General features: G+C 38.8%; 1 protein-coding gene and 1 pseudogene across 1 annotated transcript in view; both read left to right on the top strand.

The window, feature by feature from the left end:
• Window positions 1-21,009, top strand: part of STPG2 (sperm tail PG-rich repeat containing 2) — a 389,260-nt gene that overhangs the window by 340,490 nt on the left and 27,761 nt on the right. The gene's annotated exons all lie outside the window — the stretch shown is intronic.
• Window positions 1,343-1,479, top strand: LOC121147655 (annotated as a pseudogene).

The raw sequence follows: 21,009 nt of genomic DNA, 5'->3' as shown, positions 1-21,009 counted from the left end.
CTCTGGGACATTGATATGGGTGAAACTTGTCTTTTTTTAGATCAGTGAACTATAGAAGTACATTTTTCCTCCAATCCTAATTCCTGAAAAATAACCCATATGTGCCCCACATAAACTTCACTTTTTATCCTTAAAATAATTCTTTAAACTCCTCTTTACAGGAACACAATCTGGAATTAACTGAAATCCATGTTCCCAAGTTGCACTTCTGAGGTTTTGAATACATGCCTGATTGCTTTACAGATCATGTGAACCTGCTTGGATGACATTTTTAAATATTTGTAATTGTGTTGCATCTACCATCTTGTCATATATATTCTTTTGCTTGTATGTGATTGTAGATTTTTCCTTCCATTTTATGAACTAAATAAGTATTTTTACCCTGTTTTTCTTCTGTTTTAGCTGCAATTGTATATTGCTCTGCATTCTTGATTCTTATTTTCTTCTTAGTGCCTGCACCTGAAATTTCATTATACATTTTTGACGGTTGTTCTTAGTGCTATTAGTATTTTCCTTAATAATGTTCAAATCATGGAACATTTTAGCTTTTTATTTCCCTCTTACCTTTTAGTTTCTGTGTCATAGAATTGTCTTCCTGTGTTGCCCATCTGTTCTAGACATGCGTGGTATATTGCTCTTTTAAGCAGCAATCATTCTTTCTGTATATCTGTCTGTATCATTAGCCTTTTAGTGGTTTTCCTGGCTTCCTGGAAATTCATCACTCCATTTGGAATGATTTTCCTTTCAGTTTCAAAAGCTTCCTATGGTATTTCTTTAAAAGCAATTAATTATCTCAGCTGGTGACTAATTACCTCTTTTTTTTCTTTCTGAAAATATTTTCATTGAATGCCCAAAATTGCTATAACTGTTGAATGGATATTTTTACTGAGTTAAGCTCTATACATCTTCTATTTAAAAAATATTTCTTGAAAAATAAAGTCACTCATTCCAGGAAAAAATTTCTTCAGTTAATTGACAAGTAAAAATTTTATTCTTTTGGTAATGTGATACTCTGATATACTAATATGATACATTTGGAATAGATATACAAAATGAATCAGTATACATTTTGAGTAGATAAATCAAGCTATTTAACATATGTGTTGATTGCTTCACACACTTATCTTGTTAAAAATATTGTTTTATTATTTTCCATGATAAGTTTTTGTAGGTATAAAGATTCCCCCTTTTCCTTCCCATATTTCCCTCATACTATTTCTTCCCATATTATTATGATACTATAGTCCTTTGGTAACAGTTATGAGTTTAACATTGAGCTATTTAACTGCATCATGGAATTGTAGGTATGGACAAAGACAGAAAATCTAGTATCATCATGTATATCACTTCTCGGCCTTTTGGCTAAGATCAAATGTAGTATCAAATTGTCAAGCATATTTAGGTATTTCACTAGTAGTCCTCCTTTTATTTGGGAGTAGAGGTGCCCACTGCAACAAATCTTCAATTCCCAATTTTCTAGCTTCCACATATGAGAATATATATTTTTATATGTTGTATGTTTATATAAAACTTATTTTGTATTTTGCATGAATTTTTCCTTTCATAAGAGAGAACATATGATATTTGTCTTTTTGGAATTAGCTTGTTTTCTATTTGGTGGAAGTTTTGGCATTTTAATCTTTTAAAGCTCAGCCTATTTTCTGCTGACTTTCTGATTTATATTGATAAAGCAGCTGTCAGTTTGGTGTTACAGCTTTTATGATTTCTTTCAGTCTTTGGATTTCAACAACTTAACGTGATCTCACTTGTGATCACAGTTCTCCCTTTTATTTATCCTGCATGTGGTTTCCTGATCTAGAACCTATGAGATGATACTTGGCACTGAATTTCAAAAATTCCAGACCATTATCTCTTCAAAGCTTGACTTTACCAAAATCCTTCAGTCAGCTTTGAGTAGTGTAATTTTAAAAAAAATGTGCTTCATCCTCATTGTTCTTGCACTTTATTTTAGTTGTTCCATGAATGTTTCTGTATTTGTTTACACATTTTTTTACTGACCTCCTGTCTTGTCTGTTAATCCTATCTTCTGTGTCCAATTCACTGCAAACTTATAGACTTCAGACATTATCTGTTGCACTTGAAAAATTTTAAATGTCTTTTTGGTGTTTATTTTATACATCACAATTGCTTATAAAAGATTTTTACTTTCTGGTCAAATTTGTCAATGCTTACCTTAACTTTTAATGTCATACTGATCGTAGTTATTTTAATGTTCCTCTTGGATGACTCCAGTATGAGGATCGTTTGTTCATATGCATTTTTTTCTTATTTTTGGTCTTGATTGATGGTCACATTTTCCTGACTCTCTGGATGACTAGTAAGTCTGGATTACATGTCAGACCTTCTGTGTGAAAAAAACTGTAAAAGTTTAAGCTCTGTAATTTATCTTGCAGATAGCATTGTTTCCAAATAAGAGGCTAAACTAATCTCCAGGCAAGAACAGAGTCAGATATAGATTGCAATTTTAGTTAAGACCTCATTCACCTTTGGCCCATGTATGTTCCCTAGGCATGAACCACATGAGGTTTTGATTGAAAGCCTGAATATTTTTGTCTTGGCCTTGAAAGACTGTGGGAAATTTAGCTTTGTATTGTAGATTTTAAAATCTGTTTGATATGTAAATGTGGTGGGTCTTCTTCCTCCACAGCAAGTTACAAGAGATTTACCATTCTTTTCAGGCTGAACTTTACCTTTTTCATTTAGTTATTTAAATTGTTCTATTGGCAGACCATTTACCTGTGTCTGCTCTATTTTCCAGACCATGGTCTGGATCAGTGCACTCAGTGGTTCTCTCCATACTCCAATAAAATTCATCTGGGCAACAACACACAGATAATCAGATTGTGATGGTTGTATACAACCTCCACAATTTTAGTTTACTTAGTCCTTACTGTTTCCTCTGTTTTATAGTATCTTTTTAAAATGCAGCTTTTTCAGATTACTCATTATATTAGTGATTGCAGAGGGACCATTAACTTTTTTCAGTTTACTAGACCCTACTAAGAAGTGAAAGTTCCCATTAGCACTTTTCTGATTATGTCTGTGTTCTTTCTTAGATTTCTTGTGGCAGTCTAGTAATCTATGTTAGTCTTTGTGACAGGGCTTTTCTGTGTTAATTTGACCATAAATAGTATTTGGGTTTATAAAAACAGGCATACACGGGATGAGGATGTTACTTCTGTTTGTTGGTTTTGTTAATCTGTCTCAGCCCCTAGACTGTAGAATTCCCGGGGTCAGTAACCCACAGCATTGTGCACTGCAATAGAGCAGATAAAGTACGCATGTGGAATGATCTATGATCCGAAATTATTTGTATACTGCAGACAGTTTTGCCTCTTTCAATGTCCATTGTCCAAGTCCAAGCCCTTATTAAATATTAATTGAAATACTTTAGAATGTTCTGTGGCAAAAGTTTTTAGTAAACATATCTCAATGTATTATTTAATGTGAAAGATTCCCTTTTGACCCTGAAAAGAATTTTTTTTCACCTTTCTCTGTTAACAAGCATACTTCCAGTCTTTGTATCGTTCCCTTGGAATATTAGAATGCTCTGTTTTAGCAGGTACTTAACGGAATTTTCATGTGAAGTGACTACTAAGCTTGCAATATTCCTAAGATTTTCAGTAATTAATTCTAAAAACCAATTAATATTGGTTAGTTGAAGAGCATAATACCATATGTCAGCTCTGAACACAAATTACTGTTTCCCCTATTGAAAAAAGGGTACCCTCTTTTTTTTTTTTTTTCTTTACAGGTGATGGCAAAGGTGGAGAAAACAATGGCAGAGTTTTACATTTTGTTTACTCTCATGTACCATAGTATTAAATGTATACATTTGTAGTGGGCATTTTACCTAGTACATAGGAAGCCCATATCTCACATGAGAATCCCTGGGTTAAAGCGTCAACCTGGCTTTCTGAAAGTACAGATTGGGAGGCAGCAAGGATGCCTCAGGTAATGTAGCGTGTCACTCCTGGAGGAGATCTGGGTTGTGCTTGCTGCTCTGGGCTCTTGGCCCTGGCTCAGCGCTGGATGATGGGGCACTTGTGAGAGCAACAACAGATGTGAGCTCTGTGTCTGCTTGTCTGTCTCTCATGCACGCTCTTATTTACTCTCTGCCTCTCAGATAAGCTAATAATTAAATAATAATGTTTTTAAAAAGCACATATTTGTCTTCATTTAAAATAAACTGTGAGGATATTTCTAGTGTTAGCAACTAAAAAGCCTCAGTTTCTAGGTTGTTTTACATACTGTGTATTAAACTTTATCATCTGTTCTTTCCCATTTATTACTTCTGTATGATTTCCTATACGGTGTGCTAATGAAATTTTATTGTTCTTTATAGTTTATTTTTAAGTCAAAATGTTTTTTTTCTAAGATCTTGCTGAGCTTAATTAAAATTTAAGACACAAGCTCTCATTTTTATAGATTAGATGTCTAGAACTAATGAGGAGGAAAGAGGTTACATCTTGAAAACTGAAATGAAAGCTTCCATTGCATTCTTTTTTTTTTTTATTATTATTGTTGCTTACATTGTATTATGTAGTACAGCTCCATAGGCGCTGGGGATTCCCCCCACCCCTCCCACACCCCTCCCCCCATGGTGGATTCCTCCACCTTGTTGCATAACCATAGATCAAGTTCAGTTGAGATTCATTGCTTGCAAACACATGCCTAGCATAAAGTTCCGTGTCCTATTGTCCAGATAAGTTCAGTGGCCTCTTGGGGAGACCTTCTATGGTCTGAAGATAGGTCTAACAGAGTAAAGATCCGGTCAGTTAAAAGCCCCAACAAGGCCTCAGTATCATTATACAACATTATGGAATTAATTGACATAGTATTGGGTAAACAATATGTTAAAAATAATGCAAGTTCCATTCTTCGAGACATCTGGGTTGAGACAGTATCAATGACAGGTTCAAAAAATAACAAACAACCAAACAAAAATTACACGTTAAATCAAGGCAAACATGTGGTATCTAATCTTTTGGGATTCACTCATTTCCCTTAGCATTATAGTTTCCAGTTGTGCCCATTTAGCCACAAAGAACTGCATTTTGTTTTTTTTAATAGCTGAGTAGTATTCCATGGAGTAGATGAACCAAAGCTTTCTTATCCAATCTTCTGCTGATGGGCATTTTGGTTGCTTCCATGTTTTTGCAATTACTGATTGTGCTGCAATGAACATAGGGATGCATGTTGGTTTGTCGTAAAACAGGTGTTTTGGATATATTCCTAGGAGTGCTATTGCTGGGTCATATGGTATGCAGATTTTGAGTTGTTTGAGTGTTCTCCAGACTGATTTCCATAGAGGCTGTACCAATTTGCAGCTCCACCAGCAGTGGAGTAGGGTTCCCTTTTCCCCGCATCCTCGCCAGCAGGCGTCGTTGGTGTTCTTGTTTATGTGGGCCAATCTTGCTGGTGTTAGGTGGTACCTCATCGATGTTTTAATTTGGATTTCCCTTATTGCTAGGGAGCTGGAACATTTTTTCATATGTTTGTTTGCCATTTGGATTTGTTCCTTTGTGAAATGTTTGCCCATTTCCCGTGCCCATTTCTTGAGTGGCTTGTTCGTTTTGGTTTTTTGGTTGTTTTGAAGTTCTTTGTATATCCTGGAAATTAGCCCCCTATCGCCTATATCGTGTGCAAAGATCTTCTCCCACTCTGTGGGTTGCTTTTTTACTTTGTTGATTGTTTCCCTTGCTGTACAGAAGCTTCTTAGTTTGATGAGGTCCCATTTGTTTATTCTGTTCTCAACTGCTATTGCTTTTGGTGTCCTTCTTAGAAAGTTGGGACCTACTCCTAGGTCTTGCAGGGTATTTCCTACATTTTCTTGCAAGAGTTTGAAGGTTTCTGGATGTAGGTTTAGGTCTTTTATCCATGTAGATTGGATCTTGGTGTATGGTGATAGATGTGGGTCTATCTTTTTGTTTCTACAGGCTATCAGCCAGTTGTCCCAACAACATTTACTAAAGAGGCCTTCCCACTTGCTTGAGTTGTCATTGGTCTTTTTGTCAAAGATTAATTGGTTGTATTTGTGTGGGTTCCCTTTTGGAGCTTCCATTCTATTCCATTGATCTTCCTTTCTGTCTTTGTGCCAGTACCAGGCTGTTTTGATAACCACTGCTCTATAGTATGTCCAGAGGTCCGGGATTGTGATTCCCCCTGCTAACTTCTTATTTTTCAGGATGGTTCTAGCTATTCGTGGTTTTTTGTGTTTCCAGATGAACTTTTGAATCATTATATCCAGTTCCGTGAAGAATGTTTTGGGCAATTTGATTGGAATTGCATTGAAAATGTATATTGCTTGTGGCAGTATAGACATTTTAATGATATTGATTTTGCCTATCCAGGAGCACGGGATGTTGTTCCATCTTTTGAGGTTTTGTTCAATTTCCTTTTTAAATAGTTTGTAGTTTTCTTCGAATAGGTCTCCTACGCTTTTGGTTAGATTTATTCCCAAATACTTCATACTTCTCTCAGCTATTTTGAATGGTATCCTGTTGGTTAGATTTTCTTCCATCTTGGTGTTATTTGCGTACACTATGGCTGTTGATTTTCGTTCGTTAATTTTGTACCCCGCCACTCTGCCAAACTCTCGTATAAGTTCTAGCAGTTTCTGTATTGAGTCTCCTGGTTTTTCTATGTATAGGATTATGTCATCTGCATATAGTGAAAGCTTGACTTCTTCGTTTCCTATACGTATGCCTTTGATTTCTTTTTCTTGTCTTATGGCCTCTGCAAGTACCTCTAGGACTATGTTGAATAGCAGTGGTGATAGCGGGCACCCTTGTCTTGTTCCAGATCGCAGTGGGAAGGGTTCTAGCTTTTCTCCATTCAGTATGATACTGGCGTTGGGTTTTTCATAAATTGCTTTGATTATGTTGTGGATTTTCCCGTCTATGCCTACTTTGGCTAGAGTTTTTAGCATGAAGAGGTGTTGGATTTTGTCGAAGGCTTTTTCTGCATCTATTGAAACTATTATGTGGTTCTTGTTTTGCAGTTTTTGGATATGGTTTATGACATTTATGGATTTCCGAATATTGAACCATCCCTGCATTCCAGGGATGAATCCTACTTGATCCGGATGAATGATCTGTCTGATGATTTTTTTAATTCTATTGGCTAGGATTTTGTTGAGAATTTTAGCATCAATGTTCATCAGAGAAATAGGTCTGTAGTTTTCCTTCTCTGATGGTTCTCTGTCCGGTTTTGGGATTAAGGTGATGTTGGCTTCATAGAATGAGTTTGGGAGGGTTGCTTCCTCCTCTATTGTTTTGAAGAGCTTGTAGAGGATTGGGGTTAGTTCTGTTCGGAATGTTTTGTAGAATTCTGTAGTGAAGCCGTCTGGGCCTGGGCTTTTTTTCGTTGGGAGATCCTTGATGACTGTTTCAATCTCTACCTCGGTTATGGGTTTATTTAATTCTGCAGTTGCCTCCGGACTGAGTTTTGGTAGGTGGTGGGAGTCCAAGAACTTTTCTATTTCTTGGTGGTCCTCAAATTTGTGGGAGTACAGTTCTTTGTAGTAATTTCTAATTATTTTCTTAATGATTGCAGTGTCTGTTGTTATGTTGCCTTTTTCATCTTTAATGCTATTGATTCTCACTTTCTCTTGTTTTTTTTTGGTCAATCGGGCCAGTGGAGTGTCTATTTTGTTTATTTTCTCAAAAAACCAACTTTTTGATTTGTTGATTTTATGTATAGTTTTTTTGATTTCTATTTGGTTTATCTCCTCCCTTGTTTTGATGATTTCTTGTTTCCTATTGTGCGTGGGACTCTTCTGCTGCTGTTTTTCCAGATCCTGGAGGTGTGAGGTTAGTTCCTGTATTTGGCGTCTTTCTTGGGCCTTGACATGCGCTCCGATTGCGATGAATCTACCTCGTAGCACTGCTTTGGCAGTGTCCCACAAGTTTTGGAATGTAGTATCAGAGTTTTCATTGGTTTCCATAAATTTTTTGATCTCATCTTTAATTTCTTCTCTGACCCATTGTTCGTTTAATAGCATATTGTTCAATTTCCAAGAGTGCCTATACTTCCTGGGGAGTTTTGAGTTGTTGATTTCCAGTTTCATCCCATGGTGGTCTGAGAGGGTACATGGTATGATACTAATGTTTTGGAAGTTGTTTAGATTCGCTTTATGTCCTATCATGTGGTCGATTCTGGAGAAGGTGCCATGCACCGCTGAGAAGAAGGTATAGTCTGTGGCCTTAGGATAAAAAGTTCTATATATGTCTACTAAGTCCAGTTGTTCTATTGTTTGTGTGAGCTCTGTTGTTTCTTTGTTGAGTTTTTGTTTCGTAGACCGGTCCATTGTTGTTAGAGGTGTGTTGAGATCGCCTACAAGAATTGTGCGGGTGTCTATGTCTTCCCTTAAGTCTGTAAGTAATTGCTTTACGTAAGTAGGTGCATTAAGATTCGGTGCATAAACATTAATGATGGTGATTGCTTCTTGATGGATCTTTCCTTTCACCAGTATAAAATGGCCTTCCCTGTCTCTTTTGATGTTAGTTAGAATGAAATCTATCTCGTCTGAAATTAGGATAGCTACCCCAGCTTTTTTTTCTCGTCTATTGGCGTGAAATATCTTTTTCCATCCCTTCACTTTCAGTTTCTTTGCATCCTTTCTGGTTAGATGCGTTTCTTGTAGGCAACAGATGGTTGGGTCTTGTTTGATGATCCATTCTATTAATCTCTGTCTTTTGATTGGTGAATTTAGACCATTTGTGTTGAGAGTTAAAATTGAGAGGTTGCAATTTTGTCCTGCCATGTGATTGTGTTGTGTGTGTGTTGTTGCCTATGTAATTGTCTTGTTCGTGTGGCCTTTAGTTTGGAGACCTTCTTATTTGCCAACTTTGTTTGTGATTTGCCTCCTTTTTGTCCGGGACTAGCGCATTTCTAAGGAGACTTTGCAGAGCTGGTTTTGTGCAGACATATTCTTCTAGTTTTTCTTTGCTATTGAAGTATCTGATTTCGTTCTCATATACAAATGAGATCTTTGCTGGGTAGATTATTTTTGGTTGACAGTTGTTTTGTTTCAGGACTTGGAAGATCTTTGTCCATTCTCTCCTTGCTTGTAGGGTCTCTTCGGAGAAGTCAGCAGTGATTCTGATGGGTTTTCCCCTGTATGTGATCTTTTCTCTACTTCGTACTTGTCTCAGGATTCCTTCTTTGTCTTCATTGGAGTAGAACTTGAGCACCGTGTGTCTGGGTGAAGATCTCTTTGGATCATATCTGTTGGGAGTTCTCTGTCCATCCTGTATGCGGGGTGGATTCGTGTTCCAAGTGTTTTGGAAGTTTTCCTGTATAATTTCATCAAGCACTGCTTGCATCCCAGATTCTCTTTCTACTCCCTCGGGGAGGCCGATGATCCGAATATTCAATTTTCTAAGGTAATCTTTCATCTCTTGCATCATTTTATTAGTTTTGCTGAGGTTTGTCTCCAGCTGTTTAATTCGCTGGGCACCTTCATTTTGTGTGTCTTCTGTGTCAGAGATCCTTTCCTCTGCCGCATTTATTCTGTTGATGAGGCTTTCAATCTTATTATCTTGGGCATCCAGTTTGGTTTTGATTTGTTGTATTTCGGTGATTATGCGGTTCTGGAAGTCTTCCAGCTTTGTGTCCACGTCTCTGAGAAATTTTAGCATTATTTTCATCAATTCCTTTGCTGGTAACACGTCCATGTCTTCATCTCGTATCGTCGATATTGATAATGGCTTTTGGCCCTTGTTTGGTGGGGTGCTGGCTCTTTCATCTGGAGCACAACTCTTTCTGGTGGTTTTTCCCATTGCGTTGGTGTATTCTGGTGGGGCAAATGGACCCGTGTGTTGAGGGGCCGTCAGGTGCTTTCCTGTAGAGATTGGAGCCTGCAGGCGTGGTGTTGCCAGGCGTGGTAGTTTTCAAGGCACCGTTGGTGCGTTCTCAGGGCCCGGGGCTGTAGAGCACCACCTTGGGGGCCCAGTGGATTCCAGGCACACTCTGGGCACCTCTTCTACAGGTGTGACACCCCAGGGCGTGGAGGGATGGAGGCGCTCTCTGGGTGTGCCCCCTGCACGGGAATCCACAGGGCTTAGAAGGTTTTATGTGCTTTCTCCCTGCGTTCTCCGTGTCAGGGACTGCAGGGTCTTTCAGAGCCCACCTGATGCGTCTCCCACACACGGGACTGTGGGTGAGGCACTTTCCAGGCGTGGCTCTTGTGCAGTGAATCCACCACTCGTGGTGTGTGGGTGTTCAGAGCCCCTGCTCCCGTGTGGCTCCCCCACACAGGCCCTTAGCGGAGGAGTGGCCCAGGCGCCCTGTTATAATGACTTCACGGCAGGTTCGCACCGTGTGAGTATGGAGCTGGAGTTTTCAGAGCTCTCCTGGTGGGTCGCCCACACTCAGAACTGCGGGATGGTAGGCCAGGAGTGAGCAGTTCACTCTATGGGAGTGGTACCTGCGTGTCAGGGACACACAGCGCTACACTTCCCAAATCTCAGAGGTCTCCTGACACCTGACACCTGCGCTGCGGAGGCGGCTGCTGCAGGCGGGGCCGCCCAGTCCGCTCGGTGCAGCATTCAGAGTCCTCCCGGTCCTCCACCAGGCGGGGTGTGGGGGACTCCAGACCCTTGCCAGCTGTCTCTGCGCACCGAGCCGCACTGGCCCCCTCAGCGCAAGAACAACCGAGGCGCCTTCCCAGGGCCCCTTCAGCCACCAACACCACTGAGCGTAGTTCCCAAGGCCAAGACCCGACAGTTTCAGGCTGCCTGCCCCGCGATCTCAGAGGCTGTAACCTCAGCAGGGGTCGAGGAATGCGAAGGCTGCCACGTCAACCCCCCCCCCCCCCCCCCCCGCTCACCAAACGTCCGGCCGCTGCAGTCTGCCTCCGCCGCTGTTGAGGGCCTCCCGCCGGGGACGATCCCCCTGATCTCCCCGCCTCCGAGCTGGCCGCGTCTCCCGTCAGGCCGTTTTCAAAAGTGACTCAGCAGGTCTGGCGTGGGATGTCGGTTTCTCTGCCTTTGCCCTGCTCCGTTCTCGTTGTTCTTCCGAGTTGTGTGGATCTTTTTGGCTCCACACTGTCCCAGGGAGCTTCACAGACCTCTCCCTGCGGTTCCCTGCTGTTCCTCTTTGCTGCTTCTGTAGCGTTCTATCCCTCTCTCACTAGACGCTCACTCACAGCCTTCCTCCTACGTCGGCCATCTTCCTCCCCCCATTGCATTCTTTAAATTTATATGTGGCTCCCTATCCCTCAGCTGGTCAAATTATACCTAGTAAACTGTTGTCTACTAATCTCTTTCTTAATTTGAATAACACAAACTTATCATTCATTTTTTAGGAATGTAAAACAAATTATAATGTGTTAGAGAGTAATACTAAGGTATTATCAACATATCACAAGTTTTAGTTATTTTCTGTGAAGCTCCCTACTTTCTTTAATCAAACATTATGTAGGTTTGATAGAAATCACTTGCTAATAACTGATAAAATAAGATTTTAATTCCAAATAATGATATAGGATAGATATCAGTCAAATGAAAAACAAGCTAAAAAAGTCTTGGAATGTTTCAGTAGGCTATATTTTTAAATTCTACAATCACTGTCTGTTGACTAAGTATGCCAAATATTTTTTGCATGAGTTTTGATGAGTTATTCAGAGCCTCACAAGGATTTGTTTACTTCATCAGAAACCTCTTGTTGCAGTGTTTAGATAACATTATTTTGTCTCTAATGCTTATCTTATTCTTCTCCTACAGTGACATATCCATGTAGTTTTATTCATTTTGTCTTTTTTCACTTATTTCAATTGTTATACCAAAAGATGATTTTTATTTTTCTTTCCTCTGGGAGCTGTGAAGATGATGAAGCTTTAGTTTTTCTTTCAAATCCCCATAATTATTACCCTCTTCCTTTCACTAGCCCAACACACACACACATACACACGCATATATACCTGCACTGCAGATAATCCTCTCATTATAAAATAATGAAAAAACTAAAGCTATCTTCTCAGCACTTGTCACAGTCATATTGTCATCCCTCTTTATTTGCCACAAGTTTCTACTACTCTGGTCACAATGACATCTTCAAATTTCTTAAAAAACCCTAGTCCTTATCTCTGTCTGAGAGAGATTTAGATTGTCCAAAACCGTGAAGATAGTGCATGCTGTAATTTGAGTTTCACTGTAAGTATTTGAGTTTCACTGTAAATTTTCAGTATTGGGGAATTGGCTATGTAATTACAGCTAATTTGCTCATATTTTCAATAGACAATGAAAGCAGCATAGTAATGTGAATAACCCTCACGTTGGACCAATGGGTGACCATAGATTCACCCTTTCCTACAAATAATCACAGTATTTTGAAGTCCCTCACTATGAAATTATATTGACATATTTGACATGTTTATCATTTATAAAATAAATCTTAGCTCATAATGAGTGTATACTTTGTATTCCTTTTTATGATCCATAGGTGATAATGGAGTAACCCTTTCCTACAAATAATCACAATATTTTGGTTTCATCTGCTATGAAATCATATTGACATATTTGGCATGCTTCTTATTTGTTAAATAAATCTTATGTCATGGTAATAAACATATACTTTGTATTTCCATTTAAAAACTTCTGTCAAAAAAACCCAACACATTCTACTTATTTAGGTAATCCCTTTATATTGTTTGAGTTTTTCTAAGATTTATTTATTCTTATTGAAAAAGCAGATTTACAGGGAACAGAGACTTCATTTTGAAGTAGGTTTATTGCATCAAATGGTACTTCTATTACTAATTTTTGGAGGAACCTCTACTGCTTTTCACATTAACTGTTCCATTTTATATACCCAAGAGTAATGTACAGGGATTTCCTTTACGCCATATTATTGCCAACACATATTTTTTTATAATTGCCATTATAATAATTATTGAGGCTAAGTACCTAAGCCCAATTCTCAGTGTCATTTCCTTAGCTCTTAGTTTCTCTGTAAAAGGAAATGATCAGGGCCTTGCAGCGTGGCCTAGTGGCTAAAGTCATTGCCTTGAATGCCCCGGGTCCCATATGGGCGCCAGTTCTAATCCCGGCAGCTCCACTTCCCATCCAGCTCCCTTGCTTGTGGCCTGGAAGGGCAATGGAGGATGCCCAATGCCTTGGGACCCTGACTTGTGTGGGAGACCTGGAGGAAGTTCCTGGCTCCTGGCTTCGGATTGGCACAGCACCAGCCGTTGAAATGACTAGGGGAGTGAATCATCGGAGGAAAGATCTTCCTCTCTGTCTCTTCTCATCTCTGTATATCTGACTTTGCAATAAAATAAATAAATCTTAAAAAAAAAAAAAGGAAATGATCAGCAATGTGAAGAAACAGCCAACAGAATAGATAACTCATTAGCACAGCATAAACACTCAATTTCAAAACATGAATCTCAGAATAATGGCATAAAGAAATCAAGAAATTTATATTTTGTTTTTCAGTGCATGCCCAATGAATTCAGCCTTTTCCCTGTGCTTCCCTATGTACTCAGATTTCCCCTGGTATTTTTGTTATTTTTTCCTTTCCTTTTTTTCTGTTAATGTTCCTATATCCAATATCTCTAAGAATACCCATTCAAGGACTGTCAACTTGTGTTTTGATTTGCTGACTTAGATATATGAAGTTAGTGAAGATTGCATATTTACTGATATTATTCATTGTAGGCATAAAAATGAACAAAAACAATGAAAGATGATCATAAAATGGCAAGATGGCATCTTAGAGGTATCTATTATATTTATGGTTCTTCACACAGTGTAAAAAAGAAGAAAATAGACAAATAAGTTACTGCCCCATTTGTGCATCTTCTGGCTCATCTTCAGCACCTGTTCTGACCTCTGCTTGAATTGGCCCTGGAGTGCAGTCTTATTTCATTATCTGCTACTAGGCTAAGGATTGTAATCCAATTTTCCGAAGGAAGAACTGCCTGTGGGATATACCTTCACTTGTAGCAGGCCTTTTGTGTTCAGGCACACAACTAATACTTTTCAGTGCTTTTACTTTGGGTAAGTTTAACTCCTATGAATGTGAGCTTGCCCTATATGACATAGTTATAATAAATTTGTCTAGAATTGATAAACACACAACATATCCCATTATCACAGTTACCATTGAATAATCCCTGAGGGGGGGAAATTCTTTTCAATTATTAGTGAAACAGAGAATTTTTCTTTAACATGTGAAACATCTTTTTACTTTGTGTGCTCTTTCACAGTTTCATAGGAAATTACATATAAGCGGTTTTATTATTATTTATTGCACTGGATGTACTTTTGATTCTTGTTTCTCAAATATCAGTATAGGAGGTTAAAATATAACATTCAGACATTAATGTTTTTTAAAATTTATTTTTATTGCAAAGTCAGATATACAGAAAGGAAGAGAGACAAAGAGGAAGATCTTCCCTGCAAGGATTTACTCCCCAAGTGGCCACAATGGCCAGAGCTGAGCCAATCCTAAGCCAAGAGCCTGTAGCCTCTTCCGAGTCTCCCATATGCAGGGACAGGGACCCAGGGTTTTGGGCCGTCCTTGGCTGCTTTCCCAGGCCACAAGCAGGGATCTGGATGGGAAACAGGGTGGCTGGGATTAGAAGTGTCACCCATATGGGATCCCAGTGCACAAGGTGATGACTTTAGCCACTAAGCTACCATGTTGGACCCCTCAGACATTAATATCTTAGAGAGAAGAAAATTTAACAAGTGTGTGTGTGTGTGCACACGTACACACACATATGTATAGTGAATGCAAAAATTAGGTATTTGGAACATGATTTAGAATTTTCAAAAATGGGAGATATGCTGTGTTTCTCATTTTATTTCCCATAAGTAGATTTAAATTTTTCTCACTTCCCAGTGCTGTTCTTCTTTTCCTAGTCTTCCCTCATGCTCAAGTACCATAAAGCTTATTTAAATGAAGAAGTACAATTTTGATACCAAAACTAGATCAGCTCTATTCCAGTAGTTTTATGTAACACGAATTTCAATAAATTCATATTTTCCAATATAACCCAAACCCTTGTATATATTTTGAGGTAATAATTAGAAAAAAAGAGAGGAGAAATATAATTGTATCTATTTTGAAAGTGTTTAAATAGCTCATAAACTCAGGCGTTTATACACACTGCTTATTTCCAAATGGAAATCTAGCTTATTTAAATGTTACTTGTATTATTTTTAAATATTGAGAGAGATTTTTGTTGCAGTAAACATTACCAAGTTAAAAAAAAAAACCTTGAAGTTGCACTTGGATGCTGGACTTTCTACCATTGTCCTACAGTGTCATGATACACGTAGGCAGCAGAATGTTGGACTTGTGACTGTTACAATAATATAAGGGAAAACAGTGGGGGAAAGTCATGGAGAGGCTGGACGGGGAAATCCCTGAACCTATGAAACTGCCTCATGGGTGCTGCTGTCTGTGACGCCCACCAATTTTACCTGGGTGCTAATTTGATTCCTGATCAGGTTTCAGCTAATAGATCTGGAACACAGTGGGAGATGACCCAAGTTCCTGGGCTCCTGCCAACCATGTTCAAACCTACGTCCTGGCTTCAGCTACTCCTAGCCCTGGCCACTGCTCCCCTTTGGGAGAGTGCCAGTCGATGGAGGATCTCTTTGTCTCTGCGCGTGTATCGCTCTCTCTGCTGTTATGTCTTTCAAATAAAATTTTAAAAATGCATACATACTAAAAACTTACCAGATAAAACACCAGAAGATTTTCATGAAATTTTGGCATTTTCTTTTTTGCCAGCTTTTCCAAGAGTGTTCAAATCAATATTCTTTTTAAGGTAGACATTATTTTAAAATATCATTTTCTCATTGAAAAAAAAGCACAACCTCAATTGATGAGGTGTCATTGAAATAGTTGCAGGAGATTGTCAAGAACTTACATGTAAATTTAACATACTGTCTACTCAATACTATGTCAATTAACTCCATAACGAAATATACTGTTGCTACTGGGGCTCTTAATTGAGCGGGATCTTGCTCTTTGGGCCATCCCTTCAGACCAGGGAAAGTCACCCCAAGAAGCAGATGGACTTGTCTGGATGATGGGATGCTGGACTCTGAGTCTGGTATATACTTGCGGTGAAGGGGTATCAACTGATTTTGAACTGAGGTCCCACAACGGGGTGGAGGAATCCACCATGGGGGGAGGGGTGGGAGGGAATCCCAGTACCTATGGAACTGTACCCCATACGACAATGTAACCACCAAGTTAAAAAAAATAAAATAAAATAAAATAAATCTTCAAAAAATAAATAAATAAAAATAAAGAGGAAAAAAAAGAAAAAAAAGCACAAAGTATTTGTTAAATCTATTATCTATAAATTTTTGTTCATAGTGTTATCATCCCAGATCAGTTTGCCTGGTGAGCAAAAGACAAGTGACATCATCTCCTGGGAAAAGAGGAGCCTTATTTGAATGGCTGAGCAGCAGAGGAGTTAGGTGGCACAGCTGGAATCCGCCCTGCTGATGGAAGTTGGGGGGCATTTTAGACTGGTATGCAGAGTGCTACTGAGGCAGAGTTCTGGTTGGGGATCCTGAACGAGGCCATTTATGGTAAACTTTAAAATGCATCTCAGCACTAGATTTCCAAGGCTAATGGACCCCTTCGTTCAGAAAGGGCCACCACCTTTCATCAAGTCCTTGTCTGGTCTCTGTGATACTCTAGGTTAGGTTTTTCTTCTCTATGTGTCTAGATTGCATATGTTTGGCTGTGTTCCAAGAAAATAGCAACTTAAGAATACAATGTAACATCTTTTATTAAAGAATAGTATGGGAAACTTTGGGGAAATGGATGGGGAAATAGAATAGAGCAAGAGGTTTTACATTTCAGGGCATCAAGAAGAAGTTCAGTAAAGGTGACAGAATGATGTCACAAGCATTTGATTTTTTTTTTTTTGTGCTGTGAACTCTTTCATGATAGACAAGCTTAAGCTGTTGGTAATTTGGAAAGCTGCCAGTTGATCTGTGGGCTCTAGTACTCTACTATACTGCAGGAATCTAATGAAATATCCTGAAAACTAATAAATAAAAGGAAAGGATCAAGTATTTACCATCCTTTTACAATTGAACTATACCTTGAATTACCAAATAGTACATAAGAAGTGCTTTCCTTATAAATACTTACTTCAATTATAAATTGATAAGAGTTCACTATTTTCAAAGAACTAGTGAATATAGGTTTTAAGGAAGGAGAGGGGATAGAGAAGGAAAGGTGATAAAACTAGAGTTAAAATTACGCTTGCCACTTTTTATCTGAAGCTTCTTCACAGGACATGCAGGACAGCATCCTGTCTCAGTGACCAGCCACCTCGAATGTGGTTTTCTGGCTCCTTCGTATTTCTTCCTAGTGCTCTTCCTGCTTCTCCTACTTTCTAATTCTGTTAATAATTTTGTTTTTAACAATTTATTAAATACATTTTTCTTCAAAATGGTTTACCATACTTGCCTAAATGAATTCAATATGTGTAAGCATTCGATTATACCTGTGGATACTGGAAATTTGTGATTTTTGAATCACTTTTTAGGTAGTTTATATTCAATACACTATACTTTGTTTAACCAACCAAGAATTCAGAGTATTTTGTTTTTCTTTTTTATAAGATGTATGTATTTTATTTTATTGGAAAGCTGGATTAATAGAGAGAGGGCGAGACAAAGATCTTCCATTGCTAGTTCACTCTCTGACTGACTGCAATGGCTGGAGCTGGGCCATCTGAAGCCAGGTGTCAGGAGCTTCTTCTGGGCATCCCATGCAGGTGCAGGATCACAAGGCATTTTTGGGCTATCGTCTACTGCTTTTGCAGGCTGTATGCAGGGAGCTTGATGGGAAGTGGTGTAGCTGGGTCATGAACTGGTACCCATAGAGCATTCTTGCGCTCTGAGGCATGCTCAGCCCTCACAAATGCTTTCAGTTCTGAATGCTTGACAATTGCCTTTGTGTTTAAAAAGTAACTTGCTGGGAATTAATAATCTTCACTCATACAGTTTTTTCCCCTTACAGATTTGAAAAGAGTTTTGTTGTATTCTGACAATGATAATACTGTGATGAAATTAGAGGAAATGTTAACTTTTTAACCTTAAATTTGGCTTGGTTTGTCTGCCAGTATGCCTGAAGAGTGCTTTAACATGGAGTCATAATTTACCCAGGATGTGTATCATTTCTGAGTGTGATCTCAAGTCTTTCTACTATTGCATATAATCTCATCAGGTTGAAAATTTCATATCAGAAGAGTGATATTGTGTTATAATTTCTTAAATTCTTATGATATGATTTTAGGGATTGAATCACATCTCATGCAAGGTTTTGGTCTTTATCTTGTCTAGAATCTTCATCCTCATTCTTCCCTTGCTTATCTGCCACTTCTGAACTTTGCCTTCTTTCCCTCTTATCCCTGTTTATTCTGCCTCCCCATAGTTTACATACTCTGTTGTTTCCTTTCATTTATCTCAGTGTTTGTTCTGACTTCAGGTGCTTGAGTTATCCTTGTATAATTTTGTGCCTACTAAGGCTCTTTTCTCTGTGATACTATATTTGATGTTCCAATGTTTTATGCTGCATATTCTCTAGCTTGCAAAGAATGGTGCTGTTCACAAGCATCTCCCATTCCTGAAGGCCTGATCTGTAGTTGTGGATTAGACTAGGTCCTCTCCTTTAAAAGTCTGTCTTTAGCAAGTCCCCTTTCACCTTTCATCATCAACATTTGCCTTATCCTCTAGATAATTCTGGCTTCAAACAGGTTATTTCTCTCCCCCAATGCCAATTTTTTCTGCACACCTTCATTTCTATTTACTACACACTTGCTTAAGGTATTTAAAGAAATATTTATTAAATTTTATTGAAAAAACATCAGCTTCATAAAAAGAAGATACAAAAGGAAAGATCTATCATCTGGTTCACACTATCCAAATGGCTGCAGCAGCCGGAGGTGAGCTTATCCAAAGCCAGCAGCCAGGAGCCAGGAGCTTCCTTTGATCTCCCATGCGGGTGCAGAATCCCAAAGCTTTGGGGCATCCTCCACTGCTTTTCCAGGCCAAAGGCAGGGAGCTGGATGAACAGTGGACAACAGGATAGGAACTGGTGTGCATATGGGATTGTGGTGCTTGCAAGGAGAGAATTAACCATTTAGCCATTGCTGGGGCCCCCGTAAGTGTTTTCTATTCCTACTTTCTTGGACTCTTTATATTCTTTGGTGTCTTGTAGATTTTCCCTCTCTGTACACAGACAGTGCTGTTTTCTTGGAAAGCAATAACCACCAATGTTGTTAAATGCAGTGCTCAGTCCTCAGTCTTATAATCTCGGGTTAATTAGTAGCATGTATTGTAGCACTTGCCACTCCTTACTTGATACTGCTGCATATGACATGTACCCTTTCTCAATGACCATCCACCTCCAATGTGATTTTCTGGGTCCTTCTGTTCTCCACTTATTAAAGTTAGAATGTTCTTAGTCTCTGCTTTTCAACTTCCTCTTTTCTCATAACTTGGGTGTCAGCTTTAAATGCTTTCTTGTCTGCAGTCAGAATCTCTTCACTGAATTTCAAAAGTTCAGTTTTCACTTAACTTGTCTAATGAACATTTCAGAATTTACAGACCCAAAGTCGAACTCCACATCTTCACACAGCCTGCTTCTGCTGTAGCTTATCTTCTCAAAGACTACAACATACTTTGTATTTTCAGAGTATAATTCCTAGACACACTTGACTTCCTTCTTTCCTGCCCTCATCCAGTCAGTCAGAACATATATGAACTGTTCTTTCTGAATATATCCATTTGTTATCTTTCTTTATAACCTCTCCTGTTGTTATCATCATTTTTTTTCTGAGCTAGAACAGTTAACCTACCTAATGGGTGTTGGCTTGAATTCAGGCTACTCCACATCTAAACCAGGTAAATGTTAATATGTCTTGAGATAATCAGCAGAAGTACTGGGCTCCTTCAACCACGTGGGAGACCTGGACAGAGTTCCTTGTTCCTGCCTCCAACTTGGTCCAACCAACCTGGTCCATTAAAATGATTTGGGGAGTGAATCAGCAGATGAGGGTTTCTCTCCCTCTGCAACTATCTGTTAAGTAAATGAATAATCTTTACCAACAATATGATACATAACTTGAAAATAATATCCCCCTACATAAGCTGCCATTGTGGCACACAAGTACATTCATTTGGCTAGTAATGATGGTTAGCAAGAAAAGTGAGTCTTTTTTTGAGATTTGGCCTCACCTGTAAAAAGCTCTCAAACCTAGATTATTTCTTTCTTGAAATTCTTTCATTCGTCAATCCTATGCCATAATCTAAGTATTCAGGAAAGAAATTTTGATCTTCTGGTGGTAGCAGTTGTCTACTCATTGGGATGCCCTCATCTGACAGTGGAGGCCTGAATTCAGCACTGAGCTCTCTCTGCTCCTGGCCATAGAATCCTGCTCATGTGAATCTTGAGGTGAATGAAGGTGCAAATAGTGGGGTTCTTGTCACTTGTACAGAATTCGTGGATTAAGCTCCTAGCTGCGTGGCTTTGGCCTCAGTCATGGACATTTGGGGAGTGAACTAGAAGGTGAGAGTTCTTATGTCTCTGCCTTTCATGAATAAATACATCAATTTTTATCTTTCACTAAGTTCACTTCATTAGAGCCATATGATTACTTCTTGCCCTACTGCTTGCATACAGTAAGAGGAATTGGTTCTGAAGCAATCACCGATGGAATTCCCTGAGACTCAGTATCAATTAGTTTCAATGGAACTATAAAAGAACATGAGATAAATAACAGAAAGCTTTATGATAAACAAAAGAGTAGAAATCAAGAGGATATGTTCCTGCAATGAAAAGAATGCTAAAAGGGTCAGTGTTATGAAATTATACACATTTCTCTGACATACCAGCCATGTCTTAGCTCTCAGATAAGGAGCCAAAATAATGTGGCATGGACCCTTACAGTAATACTGCTAAAAGTACTCAAGGTTAGTATTCCACCTCAGCATCACA

The sequence above is a fragment of the Ochotona curzoniae genome, unplaced genomic scaffold (assembly GCF_017591425.1).
Source record: "Ochotona curzoniae isolate NIBS_2020 unplaced genomic scaffold, NIBS_Ocur_1.0 scaffold_4506, whole genome shotgun sequence".
Lineage (NCBI taxonomy): Eukaryota > Metazoa > Chordata > Mammalia > Lagomorpha > Ochotonidae > Ochotona > Ochotona curzoniae.
This window is presented reverse-complemented; position numbering and strand designations above follow the sequence as displayed.